Below are 18,722 nucleotides of genomic sequence, written 5' to 3' on the forward strand. Positions count from 1 at the left end.
AGGCATATATACAATCATTTTCCTTATTAACAGGAAAGAATTTACTTTTCTCCCGTAAATCTGAGTGGATAATTGGGTCTGTCTCCCCTATCTCCACAACCACCCCTTACAGGATATCCACACAAGTTTTTTGTTTATTGATTGCATATTTGGCCATATTTAGTTGTCTCACATATTTATGTATATCCCAAAAAATCCCAAACTAGTTTTTTTTTGTAGGGGCAAACATCAAACTCTTGTTCAATAATCTCTTTTCTGAATCTGTCAGCTGATGGGAGCTCAAATTATATATCCCTTTCATATCTCCCTGATTTTCTTTGCCTTCGACCTGTTTTCTCCTTCCTCCCCTCCTTCCTCGGTTAGATTTCTTTTTGTGGATTGTTCTTCCCTGGACTTAACCCTGTTTTGTCTACTTCCCTCTGAATCCCTTTTACAGTTTTGTGGGGAACATTTTGTGGATCTTTGACTACTGTTTTAACATTAGTTCCCTCCTGTAATTGTCCATTCTTATCCTCATTATTCTCAGTAAAATTCTTATTATAATAGTTGTTCTTATAATACTGCTGCCTGCTATTATAATGTCTCGTATGATAATTCCTGATAATAGTTCTCCCTATAATAACCCCCTGATTCCCAATCGGTTATGTATGATGTTGTTGTGGATATGTTCTTTTCTGTTATGATTTGTTTATATGTTTTATATTCAGTATTTATGTATGTTTTCATGAATATTTATGGTCCTAAGAAAGAATATGTAACATGTGCTATGGTATATGTACAAAATAATTAAAAAGAATGTATTTTATTGAACAAGGGTTTGAAGTTTGCCCCTACAAAAAAAAAAAAAAAAGTTTGGGATTTTTTGGGATATACATAAATATGTGAGATATTAAAATATGGCCAAATATGCAATCAATAAACAAAAAACTTGTGTGGATTTTGCGAAAGGGCTGGTTGTGGAGATAGGGGAAACATACCCAATTATCCAATCAGATTTACGGGAGAGAAGTAAATTCTTTCCTGTTAATAAGGAAAATGATTGCATAGATGCCTTCAAGAGGGGATTATTAAAAGGGCTTGAATTAATTGACTATAAGCCAAGGGAACATAACTTGACCATTGCAGAAAATAGAGCCTTAAAGGATTTGGAACATAACTGTGAAATAATAATAAAACCGGCTGATAAGGGAAGAGGGATAGTGGTGCTGGACAGGAAGGATTATGAGAAAGAAATGTGCAGACTTCTATCAGATAAAAAAACATATATGAAGATGAGAAAAGATCCCACCCCTGAATTTAGATAGAAACTGGATTTATTGCTAGTAGAGTGATATAAAAAAGGTATTATAAATAAAAAAGAGCATGAGTAATTAAAGGTGAGGTATCCGAAAATTCCTGTGATATATTATTTACCGAAGGTGCATAAAAGTTTATCCCATCCCCCGGGTAGACCAATTTTGTCGGGGATTGGATCCCTGACAAGTCGAGTATGTCGATTTATTTCTACAAAAATACGTTATAAAAACCACTTCCTATTTGAGAGATAGTGGCAGTGTATTGGAAGCTTTAAGGAACTATGGGGCTCCGTCTAGAGATATTTGGTTAGCCACTGCAGATGTAACGTCCCAGTATACGAATATTCCGATTGATTTAGGGATGAAAGTAATAAATACATTTTTGGATGAGGATTTTAACATGCTAGAGACGCAAGGCTCATTTATTGATCAGTGTGTTGAATTTTTCCTAAAGAATAATTATTTTTGGTTCCAAAGTGAATTCTACCTCAAGCAGTCTGACAAAGCGATGGGGGCGAAATGTGCCCCAAGTTTCGCACATTGACGATTGTTTTTTTATATGGGAAGGTGAACAACAAGGACTAGAAAAATTCATGGAAGAGATCAACAGGAATAATTGGAACCTATCCTTTACGAGTGAGGTTAGTGCAGTAAGTGTAAATTTATTGGATTTGACTGTTTTTATACAAGATGGTAATATTAAAACAAAAAGTTTTTTTAAACCAACAGATGTAAACAGTTACATAGATACCACTAGTTGCCACCACCGTCCTTGGATTAAGAATATCCCTAAAGGCCAGTTCACTCGGATTCATAGAAATTGTACTGAAGTAGGGGATTATAAAGAGCAGAGTAAGATCATACAAGAACGGTTTGAGGAGAAGGATTATAAGAAAGAAGAACTAGAAAAAGTTAGTGAAGTTATAGAAAAGAAGGAAGGAGGGGTTAATGAATTAAAAAAGGGGAAAGAAAAAGAAGAAAAAAGAAAAGAATATAGATTTACCTTTTTCACACAATTTAGTGCCATTACGGGACCTATGAAAAATACCATGCGTAAAAATTGGTCAGTTTTAAAAAATGATCCTGTTTTAGGGGGGGTTTATCCCAAGTAAACCGGAGGTGATATATCGGAAGGCCCCAAATTTGAAGAGTTCTCTGGTCCGGAGTTATATCCTAGTGAAAATAGAAAAGAAAGAGAGGGATCAGTTCACATGGTGCGGATTCTGCATTGCATGCAGAAACCGCACCAAGGATGATAAAAAAGTGAGGAACATCCAGAAGATAGTAGCAGAAAGTGGAGAAGAATATAAAATAAAAGGTGAGATAGCCTGTGAACATATGGGAATAGTATATTTGTTGATATGCCCCTATGGATTGTTTTATATAGGGAGAACATTGCGTAAACTTAAAACGAGGATACAGGAGCTTATTAACAATATAAAGAAAGGGCTGGAAAGTCATAGTGTATCGATGCATTAAAAAAAAATGCATGGTAAGGACCTGAGATGTTTGTGGTTTGCAGGAGTGGAAAAGGTTAAATTGCACTGGAGAGGAGGTGACCCCGTTAGACAGATAGACCGATGAGAAGTGGAATGGATATTCAAAATGAAGACATTACAGCCCCTTGGTTTAAACATTGATTTCGATTTAAAGCCCTGTTTGGTGGAATAGCGTGGAGCAAATATAGGATCTCTGCTTATTGGCTGAATAAGAAGTGGGAGTGAAGTGGGTGTAGTAAAAGCCGATAGTGGATAGCTATTGGTGGTATGATATCATGTGACTAGGGAAGGAGTTATGAATGAAGTTTTAAAATTTAGGCGGGAGGTAATTTTAATGATACAGTACGGAATGAACAGACTAAGAAGTGTTTGTGGGATGTATGATCATGTTGGATATTGTTTCTAGAAACATTGGGAAGAGTTGCAGCGCTCCTAATAGGAGCGGGTCTGTATTGGGTTCTGATATCGGATATGATTTGTTTATATGTTTTTTATTCAGTATTTATGTATGTTTTTATGAATATTTATGGTCCTAAGGAAGAATATGTAACATGTGCGATGGTATATGTACAAAATGATTTAAAAGAATGTATTTTATAGGGTGGGTGTTTTCTGAAAAGAAAGGGGAGGGGAAAGTCTGCAGATTAACCCTATATAAATGAAGTGTGTAGAGAAGGGTGTTATGATCGCCCCTGAGGAAGCCTTATCGGCGAAACCTAGGTCGGGCAGTGTGATTCATGGACCTGATTTTATGATTATTTAAGGCATGTTATTCACAATTTTATTGTGAGTATAATAAAAGAGTTTCGTTAATTCAACTTTGCGACCCTTCACTATGTACCCGAAACTTTGAATCCGTAGGAAGGTTGCATTGAGAAAAGACCACTATCCAGCGGGACTCAAGTGTGTTGGTTGTGTCAAAGAAGATTGCCGCTTTTCTTGAGCTTGTGAATTGAGACGTATACCTGGCAGCGCGAGCAACTTTTATATAAAAACTGATTTATTGTGATTTTACCTGCATCACACGGAGGTCAGCGAAACCGATTTGACATCAAGAAACGCAGTGGTGAACTTTTTTTGGTTTATTTTATTTCATTTCTATATTTAAATTTTGACAGAATGCAAAATGACTGCCAGATCGGGTTCTCTTATAGGGTGGGGGTGAGTCCATGTGCTGAAATGTCTCAATTGGCGGTCCTGTCGCACCTGATGGATGTGTCATAGGTCAAAGTTCGGCGCAATGCAAAAGAATATGGCGCATGCCAACATCGCCATATGTTTGCATGTTCGGCGAATAACGAACGAGCAAAGTTTGTCGCAAAACAACCACCGGGCAGACGCAAGGCCATCTCTAGTGAGGGCCTGCTGCTGAGCTGACGCTCTAAAACATTATAACACAATGAAGAAAAAGAGTGCATAACACACCGATATGAAAGAATGCAAATCAATTTTATTACAATATCCATAAAAGACATACATGATACATAATATATGACAATAAATAAGCAGGGACATCCACAATCCTGCATCACGCTGCTACCTGCCCCATCAGATGGATGGGTATTATAAGATCTCCATGTATGTATGATGTCTGAATGGCCAATTATCCCAATAGATATAGTGCCAGATTATACGGGGATCTATTGCAATAGTATGCTAGCCTCAAATTACCTGAGTGCATAAATACCAAAGTCACAGACACTGAGTCGAAAAGATACTCGGTAGTGCAGAGTGAATAGGGCTACATACCAACAGAGCAGGGACAGGTACCAGGGCAATGTCGCTCCTCAACGCGCGTTTCGCGTATAGTTTGCTTCCTCAGGAGGAGCTCTAAAACATTAGGAGCGAGGGCAGCCTAATAAGCATGTTGATATGATGGAGGAGGAAGAGGAGGACGAGAAAAGGGAGATTGAACCATATACCCTTTTTAATGGTGGAAGGGGTGCATGGGAATACAGTGTATTCAATACACCATAAAAGCCACATTTAGAGTGCCTTTATGGTCAGCAGCATTCCTCTGGTGGAGTAGAGAAGTCAGGGGCAATCCAGGCCTTGTTCATTTTTATAAGAGTCAACCGGTCAGCATTTTCATTTGACAGGCGGATGCGCTTATCAGTTATTATCCCCCCAGCAGCACTAATACACGCTCTGACAAAAGGCTAGCGGCGGGGCAGGCCAGCACCTCTAAGGCGTAGAGTGCCAGTTCGTGCCACGTGTCCAGCTCGCACACCCAAAAGTTGTAAGGCACACAGGGACCGCTGACACGGTCTGCTACGTACTCCTTCACCATCTTCCAAAATGTTTCCCTCCATGTGACACTATGCAGCGCATCGAGTTGAGGGTGCTGGCGGGGTGTCATAAAACTGTCCCAGGCCTTGGAAAGTGTTGCCCTGACTCTGTTGGAGCAATTTTTCCACGAGGACCTTCTGGTATTGCACCATTTTGCTCGTCCTCTCCACCACAGGAATGAGAGATGAGAAGTTCTCTTTGTAGCGGGGGTCGAGAAGGGTCAACAACCAGTAATCGGTGTTGGCCAAAATGCGTACAACGCGAGGGTCACGGGAAAGGGAGCCTAACATAAAGTCAGCCATGTGGGCCAGAGTCCCAACAGAAAAGACTTCGCTGTCCTCATCAGGAATATGACACTCAATCTCCTAATTATCTCCCTCCTCTTCTACCCATCCACACTGAACAGATGGAATAAAACTTCCATGGGTACTACCCTCTGTAGCAGAGGCAACCGTCTACTGCTCCTCATCATCATCATCATCATCCAATTAGCGCTATGACGAACTGAGGGTGGTCTGGATATCACCCTGTGTACTGTCTTCTCCCATTTCCACCTCTTCCACATGCAAAGTGTCCGCCTTAATTGTGAGCAGCGAGCGTTTGAGTAGACACAGAAGTGGGAGGGTTACGCTGATAATAGCGTTATGGCCGCTCACCATCTGTGTTGTTTCCTCAAAGTTGCGTAAAACCTCACAGAGGTCAGACATCAATGCCCACTCGTCGCTTGTGAATAGCGGAAGCTGACTGGAAAGGCGACGACCATGTTGCAGCTGGTATTCCACTACTGCCCTCTGCTGTTCACAAAGCCTGGCCAACATGTGGAACGTGGAGTTCCAGGGCGTGCTCACGTCGCACAACAGTCGGTGAGCTCGCAATTGCAATCGCTGCTGCAGCGTTGACAGACCTGGTTATAGGTTGAGTGGCGAGAGCCACAGCTAAGTCTGGTCCCTTATCCCCTGCCACAGCTCTGCAGCGGTGTGCTGTTTGTCACCTAAGCAGATCAGTTTAAGCACGGCCTGTTGCCGCTTACCCACTGCAGTGCTACACTGCTTCCAGCTACTGACTGATGGCTGACTGGTGCTGCAAGATGAAAATTCAGAGGTGGAAGTGGAGGAGGAGGCGGAGGAGGAGAAGTGGGGGTTGCAGCCACTAACGTAGGTGGCAGCGGGAACCTTGATGTAAGTAGGGCCTGCAATCCTTGGCGTCGGTAGAACCTGTGACATCCCAGGGTACGACTCGCTCCCAGCCTCCACAACGTTCACCCAGTGTGCATGTTAGGGAAATGTAGTTTCCCTGGCCAAAAGCACTTGTCCATTTGTCAGTCGTCGAGTGGACCTTCCCAATAGCTGCTTCGGTCAGGGAATGGGTGATGTTATGAGACACATGCTGGTGTAAGACTGGGACTGCACACCATGAAAAATATTGGCGGTTGGGGGCAGTGTAATGTGGGACGGCAACCACCATCAGGCTGTGAAAAGCCTCAGTGTCCACAAGCCTAAATGGCAACATTTCCAGGGCCAGCAATTTGGAAAGGTGCACATTTAGTGCTATGGCCTGTGGGTGGGTGGCTGGGTATTTGCGTTTTCATTCAAAGGCCTGGGGTATAGACATCTGTACGCTGCGCTGGGACACAGAAGTGGATGTGCTAGCTGATGGTGCTTGTGAAGGTCCAGGTGCATGGCGGGAGGCATCCGGGCCTGCGTCTTGGACAGGGGATTGGCCAGCACGTAAAACAGAGAAAGAGGAGGCAGTGGTGTGACCCGCAGACACTGATTGTAGACCCAGGCGATCCGCCCATGTATTAGGGTGCTTTGATACTATGTGTCGGATCATGCTGGTGGTGAGATTGCCAGTGTTCATGCTTCTGCTCATTTTCGTACGGCACAGGTTGCAAATGACAATTCTTTTATCGTCCGCACTTTCCTCAAAAAAGCGCCAGACTGCGGAACACCTACAGATGTACCATGGTTAGCACTCCCGCTGTTAACTCAAATTTCTTAACTCATTTCATTATCTTGAGACAAAAGCCATTGAAAAGCAATTGAAGGTGTTTGCTTAGATTAGATATACCAAAGTCAGAAATCTCAGAAAAAAGGAGTGCTAACCATGTTACATCGGTACCCCTTGGCAAGGGAGATTGCCGCAAGGGGGTGCTCCGGGGAACAGTTGCGGGCCTGTTAGGTGTGACCCGCCTTCTCCTTTTTGCCACCCCACTGCCTCTTCTAGCCTGTTGCGGTGATGTGGATCCCTCCCCCTCTGTACTGCTGTCCTCGCTCGGCTTGCCACCTTCCCAGGTTGGGTCAGTGACTTCATCGTCCACCACCTCCTCTTCTACTTCCTCACTCTGGTTATCCTCCTGACTTTTTGACCTAACAACAACCTCAGTTATTGACAACTGTGTCTCATCCTTATCATCAACCTCTTGAGACACTAATTGCGGTTAACTTATTGGCAACTGTGTCTCATAATCATCATCCACCTCATGAAACACTAATTGCCATTCCCCACCGTCATCTTCTTGCGACTGTGGATGCTCAAGAGTTTGGGAAACAGGGCACAATATCTCCTCATGTCCCTCTTCAAGCGGGCTTGTTGAGAGGACCAAATCAAGGAATGGCGATGAAAAGAGGTCCTCAGAATATCCAAGTGTGGGATCAATTGTCTGCCAAGACTCTCCATGGTGGGAGGAAGGAGTATCAGGGTGAGGATTCTGTTGACCAGACTCTTGGCTACTGAGACTGGACTTTGTGGAAGACAGGGTGGTGCTTAACCGACTGGAAGCATTATCTGCTGCAATCCAACCTGCTCGCACTGGTGTGACTTCGAGAGTGGTGTCCTGCAAACTGGGTCATGAAGCTAGGTATCGTGGATGAGTGTGTTTCTTGTGCTTTGGCAGCAGGCACAGTTTCACCGCGCCCAGGGCCGCGGCTTATAGCGCAAGTAATGTCGCTGTCACCAGCGGCGAATAAAAAATTACACTGAATTAATGTCACTGATCTTTAGGACGCGCAAACGTTATACAGGAGGTATAGCGCAAGTAATGTCGCTGTCACCAGTGGCTAATAAACAAATTACACTGAATTAATGTCACTGATATTTAGGATGGGCAAACGTTATACAGGAGATGTAGCACAGGTAATGTACACTGGATGTCACAGATATTTTTAGGCTGTGCACAAGTTACACAGGAGATGTAGTGCAGATAATGTCACTGTCACCAGCAGCAAAAATATTAGACCGAATGTCACTGATATTTCGAATACGCAAACGTTATACAGGAGATGTAGCGCAGATAATGTAACTGTCCACAGCGGACAGAGTCTACAGAAAAAGTACACTGGATGTCACAGATATTTTTAGGCTGCGCACACGTTACACAGGAGATGTAGCGCAGATAATGTCGCTGTCGCCAGTGGCGAAAAAAATTACACAGAATGTCACTGATATTTTGGATGCGCTAACGTTATACTGGAGATGTAGTGCAGGTAATGTAACGGTCCGCAGCGGACACCGTCTACGGAAAAAGTACATTGGATGTCAAAGATATTTTTAGGCTGCGCACACGTTACACAGAAGATGTAGGGTAGATAATGTTGGTTTGCAGCGGCCAAACAATTGCAAGCTATTTAGCGCAGGTTGCGCTAATAATTATATTGCTGCCAGATACAACAATAGTCCTTAAAAGGACTTTTGGGTCTCTAACAAGTTTTTTCAATAAAATATTACTATTTCACTCCCTACACTATCTGTCCCTTCTTCAGCACAGCTCTCCCTGACTAAGACTGAGCCGAACACCCGATGACGAGTTCCGGCCAGCCAATCACTGTAATGCCAGTAGCCAACATGGCTATGGCATTACAGTGAATGGCAGTACTCACCTGCACACTTATTGGCTGCGTAGCAGCCAACAAACGTGCGGGGAGGAGACTCGAGCATCGCGCTCAAGCACACGCAGTGTTTGGCCGAATACATAGCGATTTTCGTGCCAAACTGGTGTCCGGCCGAGCATGCTCGCTCAACACTAATAGTAAGGCTTCTGATTAGAGATGAACAAATTAATTCTAAAAGGAAACAAAATGATTATAAAGTTGCAAAAAACTTACAATGAATCCTAATGTTTGAGGATTTGTCCTACACAAAATGAGGACCACTAATTTACAGACGAAAATAAATATAGAGTCAAGTAAAGTCATCTGCCACAAAAGGGATAATTTTTAGACTGTTTTATTTTTATTAAAAAAAATCTGACAATGCATTGTAGTTCAAACAAGCCTATTTTTTACCTTTAGCTTACCGTCCATTCACCTATGCCATATATTTTGCTGTCACTTCGACATTCCTAATGCTGTCTGAAAGGATTACAATTTCAATAGTGGTTTTTATTATCCATTAATGCTACCTTACTCTGGTTCACTTACACGAAATGGGTAGAATGCTGAGTGATGAATCAGATGTCCAGCATTTCTGGAAAAAGTTCATGAATTTCTCATCCATTTCCAGTGGTAGGTGGTTCTGTTCCGCACTGCCCAGAGGTTTAACGGAGGAGAAGGTATGACAACAGCATATTACAATCTTTCTGCTTGAATCATTATTCCTGGCTCATAAGGATAAAGCCCTGCAATGGATGGATAGCCATGCTCCATCACTAAATTTGTGAAGCACCTTAGTCAACACTGATTTGTTTTTAAGGGCAGGGGTTGTCCTGATAAATTTCACAGTGTGTGGACTATGGTGTTCATCACCCTCCACCTCATGTGCCACTAATTCTTAGTCAACCTCTTTAAACACCCTTGCAAGGTAATTACTACATGTTTTTTTGTAATGATGGGGAATTTGTGATCTCTGTTATCTTACCAATAAAGATAAGTGAAGTTTTAAAAATTTTGAATCGGCAACTTTGTCGAAATTAGCCAAGAAATTTGATTCATTATGAATTAATTAGTCATGAGTCACTATAAATCAGGTATACCCAGGTCACTCTGCCTTATGGTACAGCCACACAGAAGTAAAGCCAGCAAAAGATGAGGATGGTCATCATTAAGACCTGGTCCCCCTAAGGAGTGCAGAGTGGATGCTATTTTTTGGCATGCTGGCAGCAGAATAATAAAGGCTTCCATCTTATTGGTATTGAATTACATTTACAGGTGATGTAGGAATAAGTAAATGTAGGAATAAATTAAAACTGACACAGCATATGTCTCCCTGCATTCTTCCTCACTCTCCCTGCAATCTCCCTGCTGTCTCATTTTCAGAAGCACACTCCCTAGCGCATGAGCACTTGCCACGTCTCTCTCTATGCTCAGCTCACAGGACAATTGCAGAGACTGTGCTGGATGAGGGTTTTATAGGGCTGTGACATCACAAAGGATGGCTGGCTGCACAGCATTATGGGTAATCTCGCTTTCCCGGGCTTCTTACTTTCACTTTGTTTCACTTGCAGTCACCGTTTTAGAAAAACCTGATTTGTTACCACACGGCCATGTAGATTTAACTATGTTCTTTTTATATTTTATTCATTTTTCAATAACCCGAGTTAAAAAAAAAAAAAGCTTGCAAGGGGTTAAATACAGACCTAGGAGACCTCAGATTGTCATATGACTTTGTAGGACAATTAGGGCACTTTCAATTTAGACAAAAGGTATTCAGACTGAATTGAATCTGACAGCCAATTTGACCAAATCGGATCCAAAACAAATTTTGGGAAATGTACGCCTCTCTGGTTCTAATACTAACATAAGCTCTTCAGATAATTAGTCAACTATTAAATTTACCAGGGTGGATATTTTTTATCTCTATTGTCATTGATGCACTGTATATTAGGAAAAGAGGCTACAGGGGCGTGGCTTGGCTGCAGACTGAGATGGCCGCGTGAGGAAAGAGCTCCTCTGCACCACTGCTCTAAAAGCAACAAAAAAGCTACTAAAAGTCGAGATGGAGGATTTATTTGAAACCAGAAAGTCAAGACAATCGAAGGCTAAAAGAACCAAAGACTTTGATCGGACAAATCGGAGATTTAGATCACTTTCAACTCCAGGCCGGAAAAATCGAGACGCCGCTGGAGCAGTGTCTGATGATTCACCAAGCTCAAGCTATAGGCCTGACTACAATACAGACGGAGAATCCACCCAGATCACCCCTACTAATGCGGATGAAAAAATGCAACATCTACCTCCCAGCACCCCGGTGAAGAAGGGGAAATCAACAACTGCTTTTCAGAAGCAATTAAATCGTGATTTCGAGCAAAAAAGAGACTTGCCAGGAAAATATACCATGAGGCCGGAAATAGGCCGCGATACGCTGGATGACAAAGAACAGCCCCGAAAATCGACTACACTCGAAAATAAAGAGGTAGCACAACAAGGGGACATCCACAATTCTGATGACCAGGAGGATGACACGGCAACCGCGAGTCCCCTGAAACACAAAAGCAAGCAAGCAAAAGACACTGTGAGTACGGAACATCCGATCATAAATGTATCAGATCAATTTGCCGAATTTCAGGCAAAAGACAAAGAACTGTCAGCTGACTTGTTGAAAGATATGCTCCTAGCATTGAGGAGCTCGATAAATAATGACTTTAAGCAAGCTATAGTGCCTTTTCAGAAAGCCGTTGAGGAACTGGGAGAAAGGGTGTCACATGTTGAAAATAAAATGGGTGACTTTGCAGAGTCACAAAATGAAATAATTGATCGAAGCAATGAGATGGAGGACCAGATTGAAAGTTTACAGGCAAAAGTCATAGATCTTGAAGATAGGAGCAGGAGGAACAATATTAAATTCAGGGGCATACCTGAATCTATTTCCAACAATGCCTTAATGCCATACATTACAGACTTGATAAAATTTCTGGTTCCTCATGCCAAAGACTTTGAGCTGAGTATTGACAGAGCTCACAGAATAGCAAAACCTGCATATCTTCCAAAGGATATCCTGAGAGACGTGCTGGCAAGATTCACATTTTTCCATATAAAAGAGCAAATGCTTAGGGAAATGAGGAAGGATCCAGATTTACCGGATCAGTTCTCAGGACTCAAATTATTCACTGACTTGTCAGCGGCTACTATCAAAGCCAGAAAGGATTTTTCAATTGTCACAAGAACTTTGAATGCCAACGGTATAAGCTATAGATGGGGATTCCCTGTAAAAGTTCTTGTGATTAAAGATGGGACTTTACATGCTTTAAAGACACCAGAAGCTGCATTAGAAACCCTGAAGGAATGGAATTTACAGATAGAAAGACCTCAATCCTATCAAAATAGGACCCCTAGAAGCCTGCAAGAAAGACGCTACTCAGAGAGGCCTTATCAACAGCACGATCAGACAAAGAAAACTACACCCAGAAGCAAGACCTGACTCATCCACAAAGAGCTCTGATATGTGTGGGGGAGACAGACCTCACGTTTGCCGGACTTAACCACCCCATTATTCACTTGATGACACGAGTTCATCAATTATTCTTTGCCTGGTTTAACACTAGGCTTGTTATTATGTTATTCATGTTCAATGTTACTGATTTACCAATCATTTGTTTATTAACTTTTATTTTTTTTGCAGGAATTCTTCACAAATGTGTTACAAGCAATTGTATATTCTCTCATGAGACCATCCATACTGATGACAAAACTGGTGTACTTAATACTGTTTATGATTTAAGTGGCGATCTGAAGGTTAAAGGTAAAAAGCTATTTGATTATGTATCAAAATGACTATAAAAATCACATCAATCAATGTCAAGGGACTAAACTCCCCATTTAAGAGAAATCAGCTGTGGAAAGAGGCATTAAATAAAAAATGTGACATCTTGTTTGCACAAGAAACCCATATTTCAAAAGGCAATACCCCCACAATTCAAAATAAGAGATTCCCCAAAATTATATACTCTGCCTATATTAAAAAGAAAAGAGGAGTACTAATTGCTTTCAAAGACTCAATTTCTATAGAAATCCAAGACCAATATATAGACCCGGGAGGGAGATTTATTATAATTGTGGCCCTTATAGAAAATAAACTTTTTACCCTAGTGAATGTATATGCCCCCAATATTGGCCAGACTAAATTCATGAGGAAATTAATTAAGAAAATAAATTCAATTAAAAAAGGCCATCTGATAATAGGTGGTGATTTTAATGCGGTCCTCAATTCTACCCTAGACACTACACATGGAGCTAGATACAGAGACTCCTACTTTCAAAAATTAGTAGAGAAAAATAATTTATTTGATATTTGGAGATTGCAACATGTTAGTGAAAGGGATTATACTTATTTTTCAAGCAAATGGAATTCCTATTCAAGGATAGATTTCTTTCTGATAGAAAGACCATTAATAGATACCATACATACAACAGAAATAGGATACATTACCTGGACAGACCATGCCCCAATACATCTGAACATATCGACATCACACTCTCAAATTAGTGACTACATGTGGAGAGTCAACCCACATATTCTATCAAACAACAAATATGCAAATTCAATAGAGAAAGATCTCAAGGAATATTTCAACATAAATGACACCCCAAACATGGACCCCTTTACTATATGGAATGCACATAAGGCTAAAATAAGAGGCTCTTTTATGTCCTTAGGCTCACACATCAAAAAACAGAGAGAGAAAGATATGAACGAAACGCTGAATAAAATCAAACAACTAGAGTCCCACAACAAAACCAATCCATCATATCACATCACTACTGAACTACAAAAATTAAGATTTAAACTATATAACCTAATGTTAGATAAATATGAAAAATCATTAAGACAGTCCAAGATAAATTATTATTCACATGACAACAAATCAGGCGCATTATTGGCTAGAAGATTAAAAGCAAAAGCCCAAAAATCAAAAATCAACAAAATTGTACACCCTATAACAAATCAAACTAAACTTGCCCCAAGGGAGATAGCCAACGCTTTTAAAGACTACTATCAGAGGCTTTATAATTTAGCTTCTGATATAGACACACATCCAACTGAAACAGAAATTTCAAAATTTTTAGAAAAACTAAACCTTCCAAAACTCAATTCAGAACAACTTAGAACTTTAAACCTACCTATCTCACAGTTGGAAATATCCAAAGCCATATCAACCTCCCCCAACCAGAAGTCCCCTGGACCTGATGGATTTACTACAGAATATTATAAAAAATTTACAATAATCCTTCTCCCATATCTCCATAAAATTTATAACTTGGCATTTACCACAGGAAAACTACCCAAAGAAATGTTGAGAGCAACTATAGTTACTATTCCCAAGCCGGGTAAAGACAACTCTGAAGTGAAAAACTATAGGCCTATATCTCTACTAAATGTAGATGTGAAGATCTATGCTAAAATAGTAGCCAACAGATTCCAAAACATATTACCTAACTTGATTCATAAAGACCAAGTAGGCTTTCTGAAAGGTAGACAGGGACCAGACAACACAAGAAGGATAATATCATTACTCCAAAATTGTGAAAAAAACAAAATTCCTTCCATATTTCTTACCATAGACGCAGAAAAGGCGTTTGACCGTATTAACTGGTCATATGCTTTTAAAGTATTGGAAACATTTGGAATAACAGGCCATATATATACAGGAATTACAGCACTGTATAGCAGTCCTTCTGCCAATGTTTATGTCAACAGCTCCATATCAGAAAGCTTTGATATTACAAATGGCACCCGTCAAGGATGCCCTTTCTCTCCCCTGCTCTTCATATTATCAATGGAACCCTTGGCAACAATTATTCGGCAAAATTCAGACATTAAGGGAATTACAATTGGCCAACAAGAATATAAGTTAGCTCTATTTGCAGATGACATAATTCTAACCCTGACGAACCCACAATCCTCACTAAAAGCATTCTTTGATACATCCCTAGAGTTTAGTAAAATTTCATATTATAAAATTAATCAAGACAAATCCCAAGCCCTACCATTAAATATAGATTTAAATCTTCTAAAATATCTCCAATCCTCTTACAAACTAGATTGGCAAAAATCTGAAATCTCATACCTGGGTATTCAAGTGTCACATCCTTCTTCCACACTCTTTGAAACAAACTTTCCTAAAATAGTCAAGGAAATTGACAAAGACATAGCTGATTTCTCTAAAAATTTGATTTCTTGGCTTGGCAGGATAGCGGCCTATAAATTGCTGCTTCTGCCAAAACTTTTGTACCTCTTCAGATCGCTACCAATCGACATCCCAAAAGTATTTTTTGCATCAGTAAACACCAAACTTAAGTCATTTATCTGGGGGGATAAAAAACCCAGAGTTGCATTTAATGTCATCACAAGACACCACAAGAAAGGTGGCTTGGGAGTCCCTCATATCCAGAACTATTATTTTGCAGCATTGTTAGACCAGCTCTCACACTGGTGGTCTGACAACCCTAATAAATTATGGGTGCAGATCGAAAGGGACATTTGCAAACTCAACACAATGAGAACCAGACTTCTAGCATATAGTTGGGGATTTCCTCCTCCCTCTCCCCCAATTAATACTGTAAAAATTTCTGATGAGACGTGGAAATGGTTTCTCAAGCAACAGAAAGGAAACATTTATTTCCCTATGAATGATTCCACACTAGAGTTTATTCAAGACCAGGCGCCCACTATCCCTTTACTACATTGGAGGACATTAGGTATCAGCTCCCTACAAGATTTTTTCAAAGATAGTATAGTCACATCTTTTTCAGGCCTGAAAAATAAATTCGGGCTTGGGAGTGATGACTTTTACATATATCTAAATATAAGAGACTTTATCAATAAATATAAAATATTAGAAAAGAAAAAACTACCTAATATGTCTCTAATCTCTAAACTGTTTAACAAACCCAAAGGTATAACAACATTTTACAACCTCCTAGCAGAACCCCACAATCTCTCCACTAACAACTATATACAAAAATGGGAAAAGGAACTACAATTGAAATTAACCTTACAAGACTGGTATATCACTTTTTCCAATACCCAAAAGTACTTCCACAGCACCAACCATAGAGAGGCCCTGATTAAAACATACCTTAGATGGTACTACACACCAAGCAGAATACATCTTATATTCCCAGATACTCCTGATACCTGTTGGAGACAATGTGGAGAAAAAGGAACTCTAATCCACACCCTTTGGGAATGCAAGGCGATTAAACCTCTATGGGAAGCTGCAAATAAACTGCTTAGAACAATCCTAGGACACTATATTATTCTTTCACCACAACTTGCCTTATTGCTAATAGGACTAAATGATTTCCCTGAAGACTCTAAATCAATAATAGCACACATATCAATGGCTACTAAACTAGTCATCACTAGACACTGGAAGTCTAAAGATACACCACATATCAAAGAAGTTTGGCAGACAGTAAACAACACCTGTTCATTCGAAAAAGTCATCGCCTACATACAGAATAGAATCCCTACTTTCCACCTCAGATGGGACAAATGGATGGAAAGCTCATTCTATAAATCTCAAATATGTTAAATTGGAAAATAATCCTGCACTGTTAAAATTAATTTTTTGTTCTTTCTTTTCTTTTGTTTTACTGTTTATGTTTATGTTAATGTGTGTTGGTTCAAACAGTTGTAATATCACCAAATGTTGTAACTGTGCTTATTTTAAAATTTAAAAAACCCAATAAAAACAATTTTGCAAAGGAAAAGAGGCTACAGATGATAAGGGAGTGAAGAATGACAAGGATCAGGCTAGTACTTGCCCACAGGGATACAGGTGAAACCCTCATGGCCCCTGAGCAAGGTGGGCCCTTGTGTCCCACTCCCTGCAAAAGTGGCACATAACACAGTAGACTTACTGGAGTACATACATATATTCAGTGTACAGCACCTTAACCAGCCCATGTTCATATAAAAAACTTGATAGATTTTTAATAAACTCCCCAGTTTATTATTATACACACAATCAGAGCTGAGATGACTTCTAGGTATAGAGGAAAGCTAGCCAGTGTCCTCTTTTTCCCAGGACCTACCTTGTTAGCGTTGTTGCAGGGACCCCCATAATCAATCATCTGGTAGCATCTTGCTGCTGTGTGAGCAGGTAATATTTGAATGTATCCGTACAGTGGGCCCCCAAAATAAATTTTGCTGATGGGCCTTAGGCACCCCAGCCCGACACTGACAAGGATAGAAGACAGATGAACATATTATCATCCATTTTTAATAAAGCACAAATGAGTGGCCGTCATTCTGTTCTTAAAGATTTTTATGCTAATGTTGAGAAGGAAAAATGGATGAAAAATATTAGTACTTACCTAACAAATTCAATTTTGAGATACTCTAGTGCTAATAGTATTTAAGGAATGCAGCACACCCAGCGTAAGACATATACTGTATGTACTGTATACATGAGATGTATCTGTAACGGCAAAGTTCATTCTTTACATGAAAGCACAGAAGAAGGAATATGTGAGAGATCTCAAGTTGAAAAGTGTAACTCTGGTCAGTTGAGACACCCAATAATTAAAAACAGACTTGTTATTGGATTTAATGATCACAAGGTGAAAGAACAGTTGCTACGAGAACATGATCTAGCATTACCAAACGCCATGAGAATCTGTCAAGCAGCTAAGCATATATGCAGAACTTAGAGATTAGATCACGTAAGTAGATTTATTACTATACATCTTTGAAAATACAGAATACCAAAACCTGTAAGTCAGTTTTCATGAAATGCAAACTGTATGACCAAAAAATCAAGATATGCACTCACGTGTGCCTATACTTAATAATCTGTGCAGAATAATAGTATTACCTCCACAGTAAACATACTGTATGAGTTTACACTAGAGAAAAAAAATTGTATTATAAAAAGGACATCAGTGAAGAATTTTAGATAAAAATCTATGCTATGAATATTCATATCTGAAACCACAGATAAATATTAAGATGTGCAAGAAGTACTCAGCTTTCTTAGGTCTAAGAACATGAAAATGCAGTGGATGAAACACCAGCTATTGTATATCAAGTGAAAGCTGACACTGCATTCGTAGATGTTTAAATATTACGATTATCTGTTTTTCAAAAACAGATGTGAGTAGTAAAAAACAAAAACAGTGTAGTTTTGGAAGTGTGATGTGCTTATGACCTGCTACATACATCTTTGACATTACTATATATAGTACGTTCAGCCTGCATTTCTAGCAAATTTCATTTTTGTTACACTTTCTGTTCAGGGGGCCAGTGGTTTCTATACACGGCCATGTAGATGTAATGTTCTTTTTGTGTTTTATTTATTCTTCAATAACCCGAGTTTAAAAAAAACAAAAAAAAACAAAGCTTGCAGCAAAGGGTTAAATACAGTCCTAGGAAACCTCAGATTGTCATACGACTTTTTAGGACAATTGGGGCATTTTCAATTTAGACAAAATTTATTCGGACTGAATTGAATCTGACAGCCAATTTGACCAAATCGGATCCAAAATGAATTTTGGGAAATGTACACTTTAATTCTAATACTTCTTCAGGTAATTAATCAACTATTCATTTTTACCAGGGTGGAATTTTTTTTTATCTCCATTGTCATCCATTCACTGTATATTAGGAAAAGAGGCTGTAGATGATAAGGGAGTGGAGAATGACAAGGATAGAAAATAGATGAACACATTCTCATACATTTTTTATAAAGTGGCTAATGATG

The 18,722-nt window shown here is 39.9% G+C and overlaps 1 protein-coding gene across 2 annotated transcripts in view; it reads left to right on the plus strand.

Moving 5' to 3' along the window:
- The window catches only part of LOC121004073 (agouti-signaling protein-like), a 316,124-nt gene that overhangs the window by 89,939 nt on the left and 207,463 nt on the right, over window positions 1–18,722 (plus strand). The window lies entirely within an intron of this gene.

Source organism: Bufo bufo, chromosome 6, assembly GCF_905171765.1.
Source record: "Bufo bufo chromosome 6, aBufBuf1.1, whole genome shotgun sequence".
NCBI lineage: Eukaryota > Metazoa > Chordata > Amphibia > Anura > Bufonidae > Bufo > Bufo bufo.